This window comes from Amblyraja radiata, chromosome 28, assembly GCF_010909765.2.
Source record: "Amblyraja radiata isolate CabotCenter1 chromosome 28, sAmbRad1.1.pri, whole genome shotgun sequence".
NCBI lineage: Eukaryota > Metazoa > Chordata > Chondrichthyes > Rajiformes > Rajidae > Amblyraja > Amblyraja radiata.
In genome coordinates this window covers 12321357-12342673 of record NC_045983.1, presented here as the reverse complement: position 1 = coordinate 12342673, position 21317 = coordinate 12321357, and the positions used below count along the sequence as shown (strand labels likewise).

Sequence of the window (21317 nt, the reverse complement as noted above, 5' to 3'; positions counted from 1 at the left end):
GTCTCGGGGAATGTTTCAGGCCAGTGGCATGCCTTTGATGAATGAATGTTGACCTGAAACTTAATTCTCTGAGTAATTTCTGCTCATTTCCTACAACACTGTTTTAGCAGAGAGAGAGACAGATTTAACGCTATTGGTAGAATGATAGAAGTACGGGAGCCTGAGAACCATGACCTCCAGGTTGAAGAACAGCTTCTTCCCAGTAACAAGGTCCTGAACACCACACAATACCAACCACAACATTACCTCTGCAACAATGAGCTCCGATGAACTTTGCTTCGGTTGCATTACGTACCGGGATTTTGCTCTATCACGGTCTGGGTACCCAGTATTACTGATTATCGATTTATTGCAATATTGATTTATTGTATATGTATTTGTTGCATCGTTGCGCTAATGGGCATGTGAAGCTGCAGAATGTAAGAATGTAATTGTTCAATCGTCAGTGTAAACGACAATTAAACATTTCCTTTTCTCCATTCGAGTAGAGATGAGAATCCTTTCACCCGGAGGTCGTTGGGATTCTGGACCTCGCTACCTGATAGGAAGATGGACTCTGCGGCATTGTAAAACTGTTTAAAGTAAACTTGAGTGATCACAGAACCGCGAGCCAAGAGCTGTGCACTTGGATATGGAGGCGATGACCTTTTCCTGTGTTGTCGTTATTTTATATCATTCGATGGAAACAGGGGGAGAGGCGGGTCCAGACACTGGCCTCGAGTCTTGGAGACACAAGAAACTGCAAATGCTGGCAATCTTGCCTCCTTAACACCCTCACCGCCCAACCACTTCCTCAGAAATTGCCCGTCCTGAAGGAGGTACCGAAATTAGGAGATGATCATTAATTTAGGTCTCCAGCATCTGCAGATATTTTACGTTAGCGAACCATCCTTGATTTTAACTTATTTCAATGGTTTTTAATATGGGTCACAATTTGTCATGAGGTGCGGTGTAGGAACGCTGGGATTGTAACCTGTATGTCCCGTCTATCTCGAAGCAGCCAGACCGAGGCTGGTTTTACGGGGGCATCGCCCTTTGCAAACTGAAAGCGCCCGCGAGCTTCCTTGCAAACTGGGAATCTCGTCTCCAAAGTAACGAGGCCACTGCCAGATTCTCGGGATGTGCCTTGTTTACATTCAATTGTTGCTGCGAATTTACTTCTGAAACAAAACCAGAAAATGCCGGAATTACTTAGCAGGTCGGGCAGTAACCGTGGAGAGAGAAACGATCGACGTTTCGGGTGTGCAAACCTCCACGAAAATCAAAAATGCAAACACAATTTATTAAACTCTTCGACCTGAAATGTCGGCCGTTTTCCTTCCCACACATGCGGTCTGACCAGCTGAGTATTTTCAGCATTTTCTGTTTTTATGTCAAGTTGGCTGCAACATTTTATATCGGTGGTATCAGGGCTCATTTTCGTTCATTTACCACCGAGACGCCCCTCTCTAAAATATCAACGTTACCAATGAACCCATTATCTGAATAATGAATCTTACGATATAGTGTATGCATTTCATTGTGGGCCCAGGTCTGGTTAGTGCAAACTCCTGGGGCTGTTATTATAAGGGCCAGATTATGGAGGTTTAAACTCAGCTACGCGATTAGTTCGGAGAAAGTTCCTAGCAGTGAACATTTAATAATGAGCTAGAGTAATGAGCTTTTAATGAGGTTCCATTCTGCAGATGCATGTTCTCGCTGCAAGACACATGTTTCACTCTGTAATCTACAGATTTAATTGACGTACCTGCATTTTTATTCGCAATGGAGATATCCTATGTGACACTCTAGATCACAAGAGCATACGAAAATAGGAGCAGGGGTAGGCTAGAAACCTCCTCAAGCATGCCGCACCGTTTTATAATCCCCATGACTGATTTGCACTGGCCTCTGCTCCTCATCGGCTTCCCCCCGAATTTAAATCCTCGATTAAAAAATATTGTATATCTATCTGTATTGTGTAGCTAATGACGCGCATTCTCAACCCTCTGGGGCAGAGAATCCCAGAGATTCATTACCCAGAGGGTGAAAAAAAATCTAGGTTCATCAGTTACAAATGACCAACGCGTTATGTGTAACTGTGCCCCCTTCTTGGAAACTCTCCGACCAGTGAAAACTCAGTGTGATTTATCGGAGAATGTGTGTTTACATGTTGGAGTCCCAGAGGCTTAGTCATCGCTTGTTCTCCGGCTGCTAGTTTAAATATATATTTACCTTAACATCTTTTACAAATTCTACCTTCTATTTTCACCAGAATCAAATGACGAACAGTTTTGAATTTGAATCTTAAAACGGTCCCAAAACCTCAGCTAAGGGCAATTGAATTGTGCAGTGCTATTCTGTTTTGGACGATTGCAGCAAATTGAATACTTTATCATACAATTGGCATTAACCTCATGATAAGGATTTCCAATCAAATCCTAAAATGGAACCTTAAAGGTCACCTCCCCCTCTCCCCCTCCCCCATTCCAGCTTCCCCTCCCCCATACTCCTATCTGTCTGAAGAAGGGTCCAGAACCAAACATTCCCTCCACGGATGCTGCCTGACCCCTGAGTTCTTCCAGCATTTTTTTTACATTGGTCCAAAAATCTATGTGAATGGTCTATCTTTGCTCTCGTTTCCAGTCACCTAGAGTGTTTGATAATAAATAGCGTGCACTCGTTCAAGCGCGTAACAGTACCTCATTGCTGATCTACCTTCAGGCCGACCGACTGCTCTCCCTCTTGTGCTCTGGTTGACTTGTGAGAATTTAGCCAATCCCCTAAAGTTGTGTATTCCTCATTCCCCACGCTTGCTTGAATTAAAAAAAAAACAGACAACACATTCGGTTTAATCCTCCGTTCATCGATTGCTAGTGGGAAAAATAACGCTTGCACTGACAACGCTCGATATGCGGCCGAGGTGTCAATCCTGTCGCAGCGGCTTCTTGAACTCCGGGCTTCTCTTGTGCCGCAGCACGGTTACCGACACGGCTCGCTCACTCTCTCAATGGGGCTCCCACTCCAAATACTAAACGACTTTAATCCAATTGCGAGTGTTTTGACATCGCCACATTATAGCCTTCACATCAAACTTTGCACAGAGATGCAAGGAACTGCAGATGCCGCAGAAATCTTGACCAAAACACAAAGTGCTGGAGGAACTCATCATGTCAGGCAGCATCTTAATTCAGCTGCCAAACCCACTGACCCTCAGCATTTTGTGTTTTGCTGTTAACATCACAGATACTGCATCTAGAAAGCGTGCAAACAGCACAGAAATAATCTAAAATATCCAAATACATTTTATTCACAATTTAAAAAAATATATTCTGTTATTATAACAGCCAAATAATTTGAATGGTCTATTAGTCGACTCGATAATACAATATTTTCATTATATAATTCTAACATCAAGGAATACAATCTGATTTATCGGGGATATGCTTCCACGTATACGTTTTTTTTAAATATTCTGTGCCAACCGGCCAGTGATCCCTTGAATCGATGTGAGGCACCACTATTAGGAAACAACTTTAAACGTGAGTATGAAGCACTCACATAATAGTTGTCTCAGTATAATTTTAGCTTATTCAGCAGGGTCCAGGGAATGAACAGGGCACTGGTCCGGCAGCATCGGGCCCAGCAGTAAATAAGAAAGCCTCTCTTATCGTGGAAATAAATATGGAAAGCAATTAAGAAGTAACTAATTTTACGACACGGGGAAATCAGATGATGAATTGGCTATGGAGTCCTTTTAATACTAACTATAACATACTGCAATTGCACATAAACAAAATCTAATTTTGTTATACAAACAATTTCTTATTAATGCAAGAGAATTGTGACAATTTATTTGTACGGAATTGAAATGAAAAGTAAATTGAGTAAAAAGCCGAAGGGAACGTGCAAGGGGCATCGCGAAGACGGTGGGGGAGGGGGAGGGGTGTTTATTTCAGGACATTTACATCAATTAAAAAAAACATAATATTGGAAAATGTCTGAAAAACCGGTGAAATTGAACAGTCGTCGCTCTCCATCATCCATCCGAGATGCTAAAATCAAGTCGAAATCTGCCCCTGAGCACAGGAAGCAGAGAGGAATTGGAATAACACGATTAAAGTATAATTTTCCTCCTGAGCTTTGAATCCACATATAAACATTTAAACTCTGTAAATAATGCTTTTAATTAACACCCGATATTAAAAATGTTCTATTGTACCCCCTTCAATCAATAATTTTACCACGAATTTCGGTTCTCACATGTTTAATAAAATCTCTTTCCGATTATAAATATGGCTCTTGACCAATTGTTGATTATGTATTATCAGCTCCTAATTGGATGCGATGTTTCAAATCCCTTCTGATACTAATTATCTCTTTCAAATGTAAAGCAAAACTAAGTGGACGGATTTCTGTTGGGGACACAGCGGGAGTTTCCTTGCTTTGACAGGTGAGTGAGGTTTCTGGCCGTGGCACATTTTTAGGGGATTGGGAAAGGTGGGGTCGGTCGGTAGGTGTGAGACTACTTAGCCACGTCATTCAGCTTTTGTACAGTGAAGCACCCCAGTGATGCGAGCGGTGGGTTGCACAACCCAGGGCTCGCTCTTAATTAAAGGGAGAAGAAGGAAATTAAAAATATACTCAGGTCCAACTTCTGCCTCTATTTAATTGTTGCCCCCAAATATCTTTGACTGGTTCGCTGCTTATTTGCTGACCCCTCTTCTCAGAAATATTCTAAATGGATTTCAGATAACGGTCATTGAAACGAAATGTCACAACTTTTTTTTTAGTTTTGTAAAATTTCCAATAAACTTATTAGAATTGTCATCGTTAGCATGAAAGTTTTTTTTAACTGCTGGAAGTCTAAAATTACAAAAAACAGAAGTGCTGGAAATACATTTCTTCAGCCATCTCCCGCTCTAAGAGATTTTATTAAAGGGGTTGATTTTGCTGAAAGGTTTCACGCTACACTCTCTTTGAAAGGTCCCCCCCCACCCCCCCCCTTTCCAAATACTCGTTTCATTAAATTCCTGTAAGGTCGATTTTTGCGTCACGTGACAGGGGAGTCTCCACAGATAAAATTCAGTGTTAAACTCAACGAAGCTCCCAACCCCTGGCTGCTACGCATATTCCTTTTGAAGGAACGGGGCCCTCAGTTTAAGAACCATTTACCACGGCATTGGACTGCTCATCAACCTAACCAAGAAAAACACTGGATTATCTATTTGCAAAGACAGTTCGCGTTAGGTAAGAACTTTCTCAAAAAACTAGAGGGGTTAAAAAAAAAATCAAACTTGCAAGCATAAATGTAGAAACCAGAGTGGTTTTAATTCAGGTTTAATTTGAAGAATTGTTTTCAAGTTTATTGTTCTAGCCCACAGGCCGCATTGAGAATGTCAGCAGCCAGCAAACGCGCTTTAATTCAATACAACCCGAATGGCCCGATATTAATATCTGGATTGAAATGATACTTTCCGGCGTTAAGCTGACAAGTTCCAACTAATTCTCAATGCACGCGGCGTTTAAAACGAACACAGGAGATTAAAGAAGGAGATTTTCCATCTAAAGTATCCAACTAACTTTGGGATCATTGTCTGGTTGGTTGAAAGCCTGACAGCGATGACAGAAGATGATAAATAGGAGGGAGACCAGTGAGAGGTGGGGGTTGGGTGCAGAATGTCACTGGAAGAAAGTGGCAGCACACAGGACACCGACTAACAGGCAGAAAGAAGAGAAGTAGCAGTGAGTTAGGAAGAGGGAACCGTGGGCGGGGGCGGCAAAAGTGAAACACTCAAATTGTGGGAGTGTTTATATTGGATGATTGTTACTGTATCTGTAAGAATTTTATAGTGAAACAATACAAACAAATACAGCATCCAAGCTGAATGTGCCCTTTCAGAGAGTGTGGGTAAGATTTGGGCAACACTATTGGGGTTTTTTCTGTGTGCACTGACATCGATTAGTATTTTGTAAGTTAATGGTGGGATGTTGAGTTTAGTGTTGGGCTTGATCACAATTTATCCTCTATTGTTCGGTAGTTACGCTCAGGTATAGAAAGAATCCTAGCCATCACGTGCCCAATTTTCTAATAAACAAAATACTCTTGTGAAACAAGATAAGATGCCATGAAACCGTTTTGGGGGAGAATCTGTAGGTTTCATAAATGTCCACATGTTTTGGTGTGCTGGTGTGCAAATGGGACTTTGGTTAATTTATCATTTGTGTTTATTAATGTAAATGATGCGGCGATTAACAGTCACGTCCCATTAGAATTGTAGTTTTAGCGGAGGGAGTGGCAAAATGTTTTCCCGAGTTCCTGAATCGTGGGGTTTTCCGCACCGTCCCCGGGTTCCCCGATCCGGGCAGGTTCTACGTTACGTTAAGTCGGAATCCTAGTCGCCACCTGGAATCTGTTGGAATCTGTCTGAAGCAGGGTCCCGGTCCGCAACGTCACCTATCCATGTTCTCCAAAGATGCTGCCCGGCCCACCAGTACTTTGTGTCTTTTTTGACGTCTTGGAAAATCTCGATTAAAAACCCATTCCCTGGACTCTAAACTACCCTGTGACAACCGTGTAACAATTGCAACAAGGCCGCCACCCTAACCTGTCCCAAAACGTTCTATTGCAGATAATTTCATACTAATGTTGAATGGTTTAAAAATCAAAACATATTCCCCCCCTCCCCTCCCACTACCCTGCTCGACTAAAATAGTAAATCACTAAAGGTTCAGTGGACGTAGACGGAGAATTGTTCATCATTATTATTTATTACACTTAAAACCAATGTGATATAAAAAATGTATAAATGCACTTGACCTGTTACCGTGAAATAAACTTGCTTCAATACAGGGCCAGGCGTTCCATTTTCTCACATCTGGATGATTTATGCCGGGAGGGTCGTCGATAATAGATTTCAGCAATATCATTAAATCATTTTCATTCAATGGGTACAGGAATGTAAAGGACATTTTATAAATTTGGCGGGGGCGGGGTGAGGCGGGAGGACTACCGAGACTAGCCTAAAAACAATCCTCAGTTGTAAACACGATTCTTGTCTCAATTTAAAAATTCAACGCCGAGGAAGGGTCCGTTTATTCCGATTTCCCCCATTAACGACGGCGAATGGGCGTTGGGGGAGGGGGGGGGGGGGTTGGTGGGGAGTCAAGAGTGACGATTGCAGCAGAGGTGACTGTTGACTGACGTGTGTGGGTCTATTAATGTTTAGTTCTGGGAGATACATTTTGAAAAATAAACTTTGGGTGTGGATTGAACGGTTTAGAAAAAAAAAACGCGTCTTCCACATTAGTCACACGCTAGTTAATTTGAGAGACTAATAGAGAACTTTAAAATAAGAATTGTCAAATAAAAAATAAACTCAAATAAAAGGCTTTAGCAATTTAAGTTTAGCAAGACCTCGGACCGTTAGCAAACCGTTCCCCGAACATAGCTGGATTCTGTGGATTGAGGAATCTTGAATTTTCATGCCTGCTACACATAAAGAAGTAGATATTATTTCGTCTTTCTGGGAGAAATGTGATTGCAGGATTTAGAATAGGAACGATAAGTGAGCCACCCGGCCTAATTCGAACTCGCTCCCAATCATTCTTGGCTGAAATGAATTTTCCTGACGCTTTTACTCACTACTTTCCAGCGCTTCCTGCACGTTCCCGCATAGCTCCACAGTATCTACATGCCGCGTGGCCACGGCGCGACAAAACAACAGCAAGTTGTCCTGGCCTTGGAGAGGGAATGCGTCCCTGACCGTGTGCTGCTGAATAGTGACATCGCGTTACCCGACGGTCGCCGCCCCTTTGAATGAAGTTTACTTAAATAATCACAGGCAATTAGTGGTTATATTGGGAACCGAGCCTAATTAAAGTGCATCCCGCAACACTTAAAGTGCGCATTTGCTGTAATAATTGACCTTAATTAAAGCGTATTTTGAGTTTTTGGGGATTACAGCCGCCTGTATCTCAAACGTAGTTCTTTAACCGAGGACAACGGCACAGCTACTCTGCGTCCTACAATTCATTTCCCCCCAAAATTCACGAATTAAGGGATCTAACAAGCTAAACTCTGCTCTTATACATTCGTCGAAATCAGAGAGATACGACGGCTATTATAGTGATATTTAACCATTCTAAAAGTTAACATCCGCTGTACTGAATGCCTTAATAACAATTCAGGGGTTGAAGATTAACTAGTGTAACTTCACAATCACAATTTATATACACGTGAAAGCTGTGTATTGTGGCCTGGATAAATATCAGTATCGGTCGGTGTGAACAAGGAACTGTATCTCCAGAATGGACCCGAAGGTTAACAGACCCTTAAAAAACAGGGCAACAAACCTCTAATGCCCGTGAGCGGAGTTGTATTCCGGGCTAATCCGTCCATTCTCGGTTAATCCTTCGCTCCCCTATTTCTAATTATGAATTAAGTCGTTGGCCAATATCAGAAGGCTCATTTAGAACGATAATAGTCTACGTTACAAAGGCAATGATCGAAAAGTGGGAATATTGTCAAGTCGACTGGAGTTGACTCCAGATATTTGCTAAGATGCATCACGAGTAGGTTGAACTCTCTAAGCTAAAACTCCGTTGACTTTCTCTGGCATTTAATTAGGCACCAAAAGCACACATTATCGGCCTAGGAATTAACGTTACTTTCTTCCGTTACCGTCGTGATGTTTCAAGGAAACTTAGTAAAAATGTCATAACGCTTGCATTATTTTCCCCGCCCCGTTATTATGTCTCTAATTCTAATTCAACGTCATTAACAATCTGTCATATCATCAAGAATTATGTTTCTAATTCATGGAAGCGAGTGAATGAAGTAAAGGAGAAATTTCGGGGCATATTTTATTCGTTAATTGTAGATTCAATTGATGCCTTTAATTATTTTTTTTTTATCCTTTGAATGTTCTCACGGCAAAGGACGGACAAGCTGTGACTACATATTTTGCAGTCATTATATCAATGTACACTCCTTTCCTGTGGCAACATTAATATCCGAGTGGGAAACGCAAGCTCACCAGCACGTTTTCTCTGTACGACAATGGTCAGAACTGAATAATTCTCAAACCTATAATATTTTAGCAACATAGTTTTGGACTAGATGTAAACCACCTACTCTTGTCTTTGGATCTTTGAGGTGGTCGGTGAATATGGAACATTTAGCTCTGAATCTTGATTCATAAGAATAAACCTTAAAATGTCATTGTTAATAATCAAGGCAAAAATCATTTCAAATCGTCCTTGTATTGAAAACTAAAGCAATTCATACAAACCGCCCAGCCTTAGATATGACTGGTTAAACGTTTGTTGGAAACGTTAACTCCATTGGCAATTGGTACTGGGCTTACTTTTTTCATATTCCGCCGGCTGATAACTTGGCTTTAAAAATATTTCACATTTATGGTTAAACTGTTTCATATTCAATATTTACTCCTTTTCACCAGAGGGCGGGCAGGGAGGTCGCTTGGAGAGATATACATTTGGATAAAGTGAAAACACTTTGAGGCCATTAGTTCAATTGGTTTGGGAAAGAGAAAAAAAAATGTAACCTGAATAACGGTCCAATCCCACAAAGGCAGCCAGGGCCCAACACAGAATGAACAGAGTATCAATTGTAGAGGTGTATAGAACAGTTACTTGAGAATAATCGCCAACTTGTCTGCCTTTAAATTTATAGAATCGCGGGGTAGAGTATTAACTCCGCGCCCACAGTTTATGCATTGCTCATGTTAAACCGCTGAGCAGGATATTGGGCATGGTGGATTAAGACGGTGTCTCGAATGAGAATTTAACCTTGTCTGTCCACAGTTCCATTCTAAATCAGATTAGCTCTCTGTCTTCACCCACAACTCATGAAGCAGCCACTACATTTCTTAAACCGACATCTGAATGATGGCGAGAGATGAGGTTATAAACTTGACTATTTGTATACAGTCTCTCATTATTGAGAGTTCATCACTTTCCTCCCTTCCCATATAAACTGGGAAATGGTGCTTTTATCTGATGACACTAAATGGAGCTGTTAGTATTGGAAAAACGCATATTTGTGGATGCCCGCTATCAGTAAAAAAAAACTTTTAAATTTTTTATCAGGAGTAACACACGACTTCCATGGGAAAATAACAATAGGAAAAAAAACTCACTGGAATAAACTTTAAAACCGCCTGGAGTGAGTTGAGCGGTGACGAATTTTCCAGTTCTCCAACCCCTTCGGTACATTTCAATGTTTCTCTTTCGGAGGCACCCTGGAATTTTCCGTTGTTCCTCTGAATGCTCCCTGCAGTTTAGCAGCGAGGTTGGGCCAGGATAGACAGGGGCTAAACGCAGATCCTGGTAAAATCGCGCAACTTTTTTGGGGCGGATGGGGGTGGGGTGGTTGGTCGGTGGTGATTGTCTGTACTGTAGGGTCCAGTTGGCAGCCTAATGTGCGCCGGGGAACCCGTTGAAACACCCTAATGGGTCCCAGACAGTGGCTCCTTGTTGGTTCTTTGTCCCGCCGTTTTACGACCATCTCAAATAATCCGCAATGCTCTAATTTCCTCATCATGATTCCCCAGGTAAACGATTTCCGCCTTTCTCATTATCGTGGTTACTGAAAGCACATGGAAAAGTCAGATTCAAACTAGCCAGACCAGACCCTAGATTGGTACAGGAAAGGAAAGGACCAATAAAACAGAAATACGTTTCCATTTTGGATGGCTAACTTACAAAACACGGCGAGGTATTAGGAAAGCAACTCCGATGCATTTCGTTCAATCTTTGACAAGAATGTACGTGTTTTCTTTTTCTTGACTATTCTAAAACGAACCCTTTATTATATTGCAACAACAATTAAAGTGAACAGTTTTCATGGGCATTGCATGTCTCCCGAATTTCCAGAACCCAGAAATTGCAACACTGGATTGTTTAGAACAGCAATTATAACCTCCGACATAATTATGCATAATTGTTCTATGCTGTTTATCACACTTCAATGCTGAAAGTCACTGGAAATCCTTGCATCTCGCAAGGAGGTTTAATCTAAGGCCTACTTCACAAAGTGGCAATGTGCTGACGCAAATGATCGATATTAATTGTTGCTTGACTAGGACTTCTATGCATGAGTAATGTCCGAGCATGAAGTGGGTTTAGTCGAAGAGGGAGATGAATACCTGTTGTAATGTTATTTATTTCGGCGTACAGCAGCATGAATATACACGAGTGTCCATTGTTGGGGTGACTTGTAAGAGCGAGAGAACTCCGATATTGTGTTTGTTTTGTACATTTACATCTACGAGATTGTGTTGGCCAACGTGATCGTGGTCGGAGATTGCTGCTGATTTTATATAAATAGGCTACTTCAGGCTGTAGATTTGCACTGAAAGTGAGTGTTGATTTATACAGGGGCTGACAGCAAGCTCCTGGGACAATTGCGTTTGGAGTGCTGCATTATGTGTTGCGCGCGGTTTGTGGGGTGACGATGGGCAGATGTGGGAACTCAAGAGTCTGCAGATGTTGGAATCTTGACCAAAACACAAAATGCCGGAGGAACTCAGCGGGTCAGGCAGCATCTGTGGAGGGCATCGGGCAGGCAACGTTTCTGGTTAGGACCCTTAATCTGGTAGCAGAGAGGAGTTGACATCGGGGAAGGGAGTAAGCACAAAACACCGTTTATTGAGTGTGTACTGGGTTATCTATTAAGTCTGGGCGCAAGTGCACTGGGAAAACCAGTCATTTCCCGAGATTGGCGAACGTTAGACGTTGGTGAGAAGTCAAAAATGAGACAATCATTTTGTGGAATTTATACACATGGAGTAAAATTTGTTTAAAGTTTATTTGAAAAGTCTGCGATTCTTCAAATATGAATGAATATACAATGCAGACCGTTCTTCAGTTAACTCGCTGGGTTTTATTTTATTTGGGACTTCTGCAAGAAAGGGTTATTAGATCCAGTATTCACGATGCAGTATGTGGAACTGGCACTCTTAGAAAGTTATGGACGGGCTTCAGAATATTCTCTGCAATGAGGTAGATGGACACATGGTGATTTTTTTTTTTTTTGGAGAGTGGTTTGCTTTGAAGTGAAAAGGGACGGGTCAGCTCGGCTGCTCAGAATGCTATTTGGTCCTCTTGTAGGAGCTTGTGGGTTAAGGAGCTGACGATGATCGATGTCTGAGGCCGTTTATTATTGTTGAACGTCGCTGAAAGATTTTTTTTTTAACGTAGTCTGTTACAATGAGACTTGAATGCAAAAGAGTGCTGGAGTCGACTGTATGTGTGCAGGGAGGCGGGTTCTGATTGACAGATCGACGTCAGCGCTGAGGCAAGTAGGCCCTGTACTCAACATTAACGAGCACCAGAGCAACGGAGAGATTCTGCAGCATCCAGCAGGTTCACCGTGAGAATCATCCGATAACCTTCAACTTCGCTTTATCTGCATTGATAATATAACGATATACATCAGACATCCCCCCTCCCCCAATTATTCCAGGAGCAGTTGGGGAGTGGAACGCTCTCAATCGTGGGGATTTCTGCAGAAATCAACTTGGTTGCAAGACCTGGGATATCTTTTACTGGGCTCGCCCGCGGCCGTACATTCCGAGACTTTGGTCCAGGGTCGTACTTTCACCAGTGGAACTACTGGGGGCCCTTATAAAATAATCTGGATTTGCTGCATATTGAAAAACTTCGAATGGCGAACCGCTGATCGATTCGGATAGAAGTCGAGGTTCAGTTTGTTGTAAGTGATCATCCGTGACGGTTGTTTACTCGAAATGCAATGCAAAGGGAGTATGATGAAATTAAAATACTGATCCGTTAGAATCTATAACCGGACTGTTGCATCGTAATTGAAAAGGCCCATTCTCTCTCTCTCTCGCGCTCTCTCTCTCTCTCTCGCTCGCCTCTCTCTCGTTCCGTCAGATGTTGATTGCAGAAAGGGAAATGAGTTTTCGCATTGAAACGCTTCTGTCAAAAGGAGGAGGCCCTTGAGTTTGAAGTTTTGCAGTTTAATTCCTAATTGTACAACACCTTAGAGGAGACAGTTTTTGCTAGACCTGGCGGACCAGAATATTATCTGTCTCTCCGCCACTTCGTGACCCTACTGTGGACCTTTCTGTATATTTTATTTTTATCTTACTCTTGCTTGTCTGGTCACATCGGCCTAGGAGTGGAAGTCTTTTACAAGAAAACTTGTCTCCCCTTGTCTGCCTTTCAACCTTTGGTTCAACTTTCCCATTTAAACCAAAACGTCGAAGTTCCAAATTGAACGTTGGATTTGTACGTTTTCCAGCAATGTTTATTCTCGCTAACCAGTGAATAAAATGATTTTGACAGATTACAGAAAATCTCAATCAGATTTTACCTACATCTAATCAAATAATGCGGACTTCTGTTCATTATAGCCGAGTGTATGGATAACCCACGTTGATGGTTCGACACATGTTTATTAATCTACATTAAATTGGCAAATGGCAATTATTATATCAATACTCACCTCCTGATTTCCTGATTTAATTTGTTCAGGGTATGTTACTTCCCGCTTTGTGAATGCTAATTGTCGAAAACCAAGAATATCTTCATTATATATTTTGGCAAACCACGGAACACTAGTTCCATCCCATTTCATTGGTCTCAAATATTAATCTGAATTCTCTCTGCCATTAACCATTACCTAACGTTGTTAAGAAATGTGATGTTACAGTTAAAACCTTCGATAGCTTTGAATCCACATATGGTAATGGCTATAAATTGCTTGGCGTCTGATACTCTCTATTGTAGATTGTGCGCGCACAATCACACAGAGGCAGAAATGTGAGATATGAATGCAACGGCGAGTTCAATAAAGACAACTTAATAATTGGGAAAAACCTAAGAGAAAATGCCGAGCCGCATTCGCTAAAACTTGCACCGGACGTTTATGCAAGGAATCTATTTAACTCGGCGCAAGAGTGTTTGAATGTTTTATTTTAAGAGTATATTTTAAAATGCATTGTTTACGTACTTGCTTAATGTTGTTGGGGTGTTTCAGTCTAACATGCTCCGAGAAGACTTCCTGCATGCACGCCATGTGTCAAGGTAGATACAGCAGGATTTGAAGGTTTTGAATCTGTGACTCCGTCTGGAAATGTATACGATATCCTGACGACCAGTAATAAACTTAATTATCGCGAAACATTTTGTAAATGTCTATCTGAGTGTGCAGAAGCAACACGGAGTGTCTGCAGAGAACAAAAATAAAGGTGTTTTTCTTCTATTTAATGCCTGTTGTTCTAAAACAGCAAGTGCTCGACAGCGAATCTAAGAGATCGACATCTCGTCACTTTAGTCTGGACATTTATTCTTTGAGATATAAATCACTGTCCCGCGCCATCAGGCACATTCCAAGTTGTTATTTGAAGGTTGCGAGTTTAAATTATTGCTGACTCCTCGCCCTATATATTTGACACATTGAGTTGTGTATATTGGTACCTTACCAAAGCAATGTGCAACCCAGACAGAGCGAGAATCCAGGGCTGGCATATAAGGGGGTTGCAAATCCTTACTCTGGGATCCCGTCGAGGAATAGATCCTCAACGTTTAGATACGTGGGTAAGATAGACCCATAGTGATATCGTTAAATTGGGTTATTCAACAAAATGTTGATAATAAAGCAGAATATTTAGCTGTGCTGAGTAATTACATCAACGCTGTAGTCGAGATTTCTCCCCCAACAACATATCAACAACCCCCCCCCCCCCCCCCCTACCCTTATCGCCAACTATAAAGGAGAATAACCGTGGATGTTCCGGACGATAGTAACTTCTTGTAACTCCATTCTTTTTCTAACCATATTCCATTGTTCAAAACAAGATTACAACAAACAATCGGAGACAGATCATTGCCATTAAGAGTTTAACGAGACCGATATTTTTGGGGAACATTATAATTATAGAGCCACTCAAAGAGGAACAGACAAAAACTAAGTGAAATTGATTTTTTTTTAAAGTGGAGATATGTCCAAAGCATCTAATGTGACGCGGGGATAATGTGATCGATGTGCGAAAATATAGCACAAGGAACATTTTTTGTTGTTGCCATTAATGAAATATTGAATGGAGAGGGCGGGATGTGAGGAGAAGCCGCTACAACTGCAGGTAACGGGCCTAATGCATACACCTAAATAAAACACAAAAAATATAACACACTTTTAATTCCTTTCTCTTTTAAAAACAAGTAGAAAATACAATTCGCTCTGAAGATCAGGGTGTGAAAGAGAGCGAGAGAGAGAGGGAGAGAGGGAGAGAAGGAGAGAGAGAGAATGCGCGCGTTACTTGTTTTGTTGCGATTCTGTCAAATGTGTTTTCCTGTGTATTGAAGCTCCAAAATCAACCCAACATACAATTAGATTTACCTCTGATAATTTTAACTTAATTTAAGCCTTCTTCCAATTTACACATGTATTTTTCTGTTAGAAATGTTTTTTCGCTTACGAGGGTCTTAGAACCAAAACCATCTACTCAGCGATAAGTGAGGGCGAGGTCCCTGTCTGTAAATGGTTGTGCCACTTGTCAGTGATACCAAGGTCAAAGTATTTTAATGAAAAGTTGAGTATAAAATCAGAGAGTTTTGACAACAACAAAAAATGACCTAACCGAATCAAGAGGGGCGTGAGATTTTCGATTCCAGTTTCTTTCCGGCTTACCCACATATCTATACATCAGACTCTTATTTTTTGTGTGTATGGGTATCTGATGGTTTGGGTTGTCTCTATCAATTCTCGGTTTATTCTTGAAGTTAGCAACTTCTTCCCATTGAATTCTCTCTTGTGAATAATTGCAGCGCCTCGCACAAATTGCGTGGAGCTCTTTCGTCTCCCACTCTCGCGAAATATCTAATGGTGTTGAGCTTCACTCAACGTGCTGGTTGCTGAAAACTCCGGGCACGGATTTTGTGCCCCTTAAGTGTCTCGGCTTGAACACGTGGGCAGTAATAAGGCGAAATAAAAGGCGATAATCGGTGCAGAGGAGGAAAGAAACACGCGACAGAAAAGGTGATGGCAATGTTTTGCAGCAAATGGTCATATTACATTCCGATGATAGAATCCAGGTACAAATAGGTCACATTATACAGAAGCTGAAACTGACAAGCTGATAAAGTGAGGGAGCAGGGAGATGAGAAATGAACAAGGAGGCCTTTGCGTGACGTAACAGTGCCAGAAATATACTTAATTCAAGGTCATTTATAATCGATTATTGATTGATTTATAAGCTAAATATCGTGAACAGAACCAGCCAGTATCGAGACTGCAAACTCCTGCAAGTTGTAAACAAATTTTCAATTACGTGCATAATAGGACAGTTCCATCTTATGGGGGCTAATGTTTTTTTCTGTATAGGAAGGAACTACAGATGCTGGTTTACACCGAAGATAGACACAAAATGCTGGAGTAGCTCAGCGGGACAGGCAGGATCTTCTATCCAGAGATGCTGCCTGTCTCGCTGAGTCACTCCAGCATTTTGTGTCTATCTTTAATGTTGTATATTAGTTCCCCACGGATACCTAATGATCGGAGTTTACTCTGGCTCGAGTTTGGTTGGATTTCACGAAGGAAGTTGAAATTAGGCTGCTGACCCGATTGTTTGGTAAACCGGCGGCTGATTTCATGGGAGGATTTACGTTGCGTGCGGCCTTGACATTGGAGGACGTTCTGTGCCAAAATAAGTCTTCGAAACGACTTCTCAAAATATATGTTACAGGGTGTTTTATTTTCATAGTTGTGAGATTGCACATCATACATCAGAAACAATTTCTCGCTTAATTGAAACATGAACGCGTGGAGTTACAGCCACAAGAGGTTCATGGCAGATAATATTTCAGGTGTCTGGGACATCCTGTTCAGTGAGTTTATTGTGTATCAACGTTCAATTGTAATGTTGATAGTTTTCGTTCGGCATAAATAGTAAAGGACGTGCAACCAAAATACTGACATGAAATCAGCTACGAACTCATTAAATGGCCGAGCTTGCTCAAGGAAGTGAACAATCCCTATTTAGGAAACTGTATCAGACCAATTTAGTTCCCACATTCCCGCAACCATTATGTTGTTAGTTGAATCTTCACGTCAACGCCACTTTGGCATCCCCGTTGCCAATCTCAGCATTCCGGTCCGGAACCCGAATCCATCTATCCCAGTCTTGAGTATACACGATCTCATTCCCGACTGTGCTGAACAGCTGAGCATCTGAGTCGTAGGCAATTCTCAAAGATTCGCAACACTTTAAGTGATGGGATCTCTTTGCGTCCCCTACCTCTCCGGCGGCGTATGGGCCAGGTTCATCAATCTCCAGCCAGAGACCCTAGTCGCCCACCAAGTAACGCTCTCTGAAGGTTATACATTTCAATGAGATCATCTATTCTTCAAAACTCAAACGAGTATCATCATCACAGGGCAGTCCTTCCCTTGGAGGCAATAGTTTAGTGAACATATTTGGGGGACTTCATCAGCGAAGAGGGCCAAGCAATGCTTCAGACCATGTCCGGCTAAACCAAAATAATGTCCAATTGCAGCAGGTCTGACACATTGATGATTAGCGATCCAGTTACCTGTCGGATACCTGGCTTTACCTGCGCCTTAACCTCATATGATTTGTGCACAAGGGCAGACAAATCCCACTGAAGGCTACACTAACTATTTTTTAACTATTCTAATTTTCTCTTCTTTATACCAAATTGGCGAATTCAGCATATTCCCGCGATGTAGCATTTGTACACACGATCGCTTCTCAATTTATGTCATATTTTCATCCTCCTCAACACCCGCTCTCCCGCTTGGCATTGTGTCGTCGCTGATATAATCCGTTTGCGTTGCTCTTTTGCAATTGATATGAAGTTAAATAACTGGAACCCATCATTGCAACTCGCCATTTCGTACACCTTGGCATATCGGCATGACTAATTAATTCCCACTCTATGTTAACTAATCGATGTCGCTACTCGCTCCCTCCGATCCCATCAGCGAGTTCTGTTCCACACCAAGTTACCCGGCCAAGTTAGATTTGGAACAATTGATGGAGTACCTCTACATTTATTGGGCCAGCGCTTTTTGAAACAGTGCTGGATAACTTTGAGAACTTCTGGAAACTACGCGGTGCGGACCATTCGGGTCGTCTATCATATGCCGAACAGTCTCGCTTATTTTTATATTAATCCTTATCTGATATTTCTAAGGATTCATTTTACACATTTAAAATGTACATATATTTTCGGGAACATATTTCCAGCATAGGATAATTTTAACCAACGCAGTTACTTTTAATGAGAATATATGGGCTCCAAACGTGTCTGATATTAATTTGTGGCCTTCGATCTGATCTTCAAACTAGTCGGACCAAATATAGACACGAAGTGCTGGGATTACTCCAGTACTTTGTATCTATATTTGGTATAAATTAGCATCTGCAGTTCTTTGTTTCTATAATTTAGAACATTTTTTTTTTCTGGCTGAGAATCACTCTTGTTTGGTGGGGACTCCGAGGCTAATGTGGAGAACATAGACTGTTCCCAGACGTGGTAGTCTGTAAGGTTCTGCTCTGTTTCGCTTCCACAGGGCTTCTGAGTGCTCCTGATGCACGATTCTAGATTCTACACACTGGCCTGAACGCTGCTTCTTCAGTTTGAGCGGCCATGGCTGGTAATCTTCTTGAGCCAGTTCTTTACGGGTAAAGGGACCTTACAAACTGTGTTTCTCGCTCGCCTTTCCTTCAGAAAGCCTGAGCGAAATAAGAGCAAACAATTTAATATAATATAGTTTATTATAATTATCTATTTCCATTTACTCTAGAACTTTTTTCACACAGAGAGTGGTGAATCTCTGGAACTCCCTGCCACAGAGGGTAGTCGAGGCCAGTTCATTGGCTGTATTTAAGAGGGAGTTAGATGTGGCCCTTGTGGCTAAGGGGATCAGAGGGTATGGAGAGAAGGCAGGTACGGGATACTGAGTTGGATGATCAGCCATGATCATATTGAATGGCGGTGCAGGCTCGAAGGGCCGAATGGCCTACTCCTGCACCTAATTTCTATGTTTCTATGTTTCTATGTTTGTGTTTTGCTCAGGATTCCAGCGTCTGCTGTTCCTTATGTGCCGATCTCCTTCTATTGTCGCCACTATTCAGAGTCAACGTTTTACATAGTTTGAACGTATAACCGGGGAGAAGGAGATGGTTATTTTAAAGTCAACACCACGATAGTTTAACATGCAGATCGCATCATGTTAACGTTTACAATGGTAATGCGATCTCCCCTATCTAACAATGGGCGGACAGTTGATTGTGCGATGGCATTATCTGTATTATTTTTATAAGTACATCCAGTAATTCCTGAAAAGACTTGCCTTCTTCATGTTTTTTTGGGACGAGTGCTTAGATTGTCTCCAGTATTTTCCCAACTGGCTTTCAAAGACCACCCATTTATTATCCACTGCCAGATCAGTTTATACCTCCTTTACTATCTCGGCTCGTTATTGGGGTTTTCCAACCAGGCAGACCCTTCTACGCCCCGTCTGAGACACAGTTCTGCCACAGACACACATCAGAGGAGTTTTTCATAGTAATAAAATCATCCAAATGTTTAGAGTGGGCAGGCAGTTCTGTCCAAACATTTCAGTGAACTGTAAGTATTAAAATTGCCGGGAGGTCCGAAGGAAGGTTGTTGGGGTTTAGGGTAGGGGTGGGGCGGGTGAAGAGTGGGGGCGTTTAGCATGGTCCTAAACGGGCAGTTACACTTTGCACCAAACCAAGGGTCGGTGCCTCCCAGAGCAACCGTTTTCTCCTTCGTCCCGAATGAGGGTGATTTAAACCAACAATTGGGCATCACTGCCAAGTGCAAAACCAACTGGAAAAACACAAGAGCTGAAGTTGCGATACAGACGCAAAACAAACATACCATTCACTTAGAGAGGTTGTGTCAAAAAATAAAAACGATGATACGATGAGCATATCGGACTACGTCTTAATCACAACTAAACAAGCAAGTGCAAGGAACCCGGAGCAATAGAGATAAACAACTGGGAACACACACTGGCCAAACGCGCAGCAACTTTCTTTCCTCCGTCTATGTGTTTTGGGGCAAGTTAGCTCTAACTTTTTATACAAAGATCAGTGGTTGCCGGGAAGCTCGCTGCTAGGGGTTGTGGTGGAGGCAGGTAGGATAGTGGCGTTTGAAGAGGCTTCTACATAGGCACATGGATATGCAGGGAATGGAGGGATATGGATCACGTGAGGGCAGAAGAGATTAATTTTAACTTGATATCTTGCCCCGCACAAGCATTTTGTGCGGAAGGGCCAGCTCCTACGCCGCCATGCGCACACTTTCTGATTTTGTTCCAAATGTGCAGATTTGCAGAACTTTGCTTTTTCTGTAATTATTTTTATATATTTATATATTCCTGTAATTATATTTGGATATATAGAATGAGTTGCCAGAGGAGGAAATTGAAGCAGATAACTATAACAATATTTAACAGATATTACATGGACAGGTACACGGACAGGAAATGCTTCGAGGGAGATGGGCCAAACAAGGACAGGAGAAACGAGCGTAGATGGGGCAGCTTGGTCAGCATGGGTAAATTGGGCCGAACGGCCTGTTTCTGTGCTGTATGACGCTATCTATACATCACTTCTATACATTTCTATATATATAAATCCAATCTATACATCACTTCACAATTATGAGGGCATTGTCACCACTGGTGAAGGATTTAGTCATTCAGTGGCAATGATGGGATTATCTGCGTGTATTGAGGTTGCTTGACACAGTTGCTCGGAATTTAGTTTAGTTTAGAAATACAGCGTACGCACCGACCTGCGACCCCCGCACACTAACACTATCCTGCACACACTAGGGACAATTTACAATTATACCGAGCCAATTAACCTACAAACCTGCAAACCGTGTGCGAGTGTGGGAGAAAACCGGAGCCTCCGTGGAAAACCCACACAGGTCACGGGGAGAACGTCCAAACATCGCACAGACAAACACCAGCAGTCAGGATTGAACCCGGGTCTCTGGCGCTGTAAGGCAGCATCTCTAGAAATTCCACGCACAATAAGTTTTATCACAGAAATCTTGAAGTTAAAGTCTCTAATTCCTTCACGTAAATATTTCAAAACATAATAATTTGAAAGTTTATCAAATGAATATATTATTAAGATTTCCCCCTCATCGTATGGGGGTGTTCTAATCTGTATTTAATGCTCCTTATTTTTTTTTAAATAATAAAATATCGTGCTCTCTACCTGCTTATATACCTATATCATTATGAAATGATTAGAAACAAAATAAAAAGACAGATTTGCAGC

General features: G+C 41.8%; 1 protein-coding gene across 3 annotated transcripts in view; it reads left to right on the top strand.

Annotated features, from left to right (window-relative positions):
- Window positions 1-5080: 5080 nt before the first annotated feature.
- The window catches only part of tbx4 (T-box transcription factor 4), a 106984-nt gene continuing 90747 nt past the window's right edge, over window positions 5081-21317 (top strand). For 2 of the 3 annotated variants that reach the window (XM_033045806.1, XM_033045802.1), the window contains exon 1: window positions 11507-12718. The gene's annotated coding sequence lies outside the window, so the exon portion shown is untranslated. Of the gene's footprint in view, window positions 5230-11506; window positions 12719-21317 lie in introns of those variants that run through there. The other variant, XM_033045805.1, reaches the window with a different exon arrangement.